General features: G+C 39.9%; 1 non-coding gene across 1 annotated transcript; it reads left to right on the top strand.

Annotated features, from left to right (window-relative positions):
* The first annotated feature begins 1,343 nt into the window (after window positions 1–1,343).
* On the top strand, window positions 1,344–1,450 carry LOC141637332 (small nucleolar RNA R71). The gene has a single exon (XR_012541718.1). It is a non-coding gene; the product is annotated as a small nucleolar RNA R71 (small nucleolar RNA).
* Window positions 1,451–1,731: the final 281 nt, after the last annotated feature.

Here is a 1,731-nt window from a genome sequence, read left to right as displayed (position 1 = left end):
TGCTCCAAGGTCACATAATGCTTTGTTGATTGTAGTGTCGCCAATGGTACATGGAATAGAAACACTTCCCGGATCTTTGAGCTTTAGAGGGGAACTCCCTTGAAGAATAACACTAGGCAATAGTCTCCAACTTTCGGATGGATTTCTTCTTGGTAAGAATATCTTTCATGTACTTTGTATAAGCCGGAACATAATTGATCAATTCCGTGAATAGGATTGAGACTTCTAAGTTCTTCACAATTTCATGAACTTTCCAAGTTGGTCATCAAGCTTAGGCTTAGCTCGGTGACTTGGGAATGGAAGTATAATCACAATAGGCTTTTTTTACTTAGCCTTCTCTTTATTCTTATTCTTTGAAACTTTATTGGAAGTAGGATCTACCTCCTTAGAGTTCTCCACAACTTTTTGCTTGTCACTAGCATCCACAATATCTTCATCAATTGGCCTCTTCGGCCCCTCATATCTTGTACCACTCCTCAAATGGATGGCTCTAACCGAATCATGTCTTGGGGGATACCTTGAGGCGGTAATTGCCCCTTTTGTCTTTGAGAGCTAGAAGATGCTAATTGAATCATTTGAGTCTCTAACATTTTGGTGTGGGCAAGAATGTTGTTGATTGTGGTTTCTTTAGCTTTGCTATCTTTTTGCATTTGGGTGAAAAATTCTTGTTGGTTCTTTTGCATTTGGAGGACCGCTTTTTGAACATTAAAGCTTTGGTCATTTGATTGGTTGTAAGAAGGTTGATTTTGGTAACCTTGGCTTTGGTTGAAAAGGGTATTTGAGCTTGGTTTCTCATTGGACGTGGGGTGTATGTTTGTTGGGAGTTTTGGACATTTTGGCTTTTGTATAAAAGATTTGGATGGAATTTGGTGTTCTCATTATAGTAGTCGGAATAAGGGGTGCCATTCTTGTATGCTTGGAAAGCATTAACTTGTTCATTTGTTCCCCTACATTCATTTTGATCATGTCCCAAGGTTCCACAACTTTCACGTACTCCACTTGGGATTGAGGATGATGCCACCATAGCATTAACATGTTGTTTGGGTGATTTGGAAGCTTCATCAAACTTAGCCATGACCTTCTCAAACTTCAAATTGATGGTGTCGATATGAGCACTTAGTTGAGCACCCAATTGAGTGATGGAATCTACTTCATGCTTTCCTCCTCTTGTGGCCTTTCGAGGCCTACTATATTGGGAATTATGAACCGTCATCTCTTCGATTTTGGCATATGTTTGATTATCATCAACTTCGATAAACATCCCATTGGATCCCATATTAAGAATATTGCGGGAGTCTTCATATAGGCCGTTCCAAAATTGTTGCACAAGGAACCACTCACTAAGTCCATGGTGTGGACAAGAACGACAAGTGTCCTTAAATCTCTCCCATGCTTCATATAATGATTCCTCAATCCTTTGTTTGAACCCGGTGATTTGGGCTCTCAACATATTAGTCTTCTCCGGAGGATAGAATTTCTTGTAGAAGGCAAGTGCTAACTTCTTCCATGAATCAATAACAAGGGTAGCCTTGTCTAGGCTCTTCAACCATTACTTTGTGGTACCGATCAAAGAAAAAGGAAACAATACCCATCGGATTTGGTCTTGAGTAACTCCGGTTTGAGAAATTGCATCACAATTGTCACAAAAAGTCTCCATATACGAATGAGGGTCTTCACTAGGCATCCCTCCGAATTGACTTCTCTCAACTAATTTTATGAATGCGGTTTTGG

Source organism: Silene latifolia, unplaced genomic scaffold (assembly GCF_048544455.1).
Source record: "Silene latifolia isolate original U9 population unplaced genomic scaffold, ASM4854445v1 chrun_scaffold_16, whole genome shotgun sequence".
Classification (NCBI taxonomy): Eukaryota; Viridiplantae; Streptophyta; class Magnoliopsida; order Caryophyllales; family Caryophyllaceae; genus Silene; species Silene latifolia.
The sequence above is the reverse complement of the archived record's forward strand: the minus strand, read 5'-3'. Positions and strand labels throughout refer to the sequence as shown.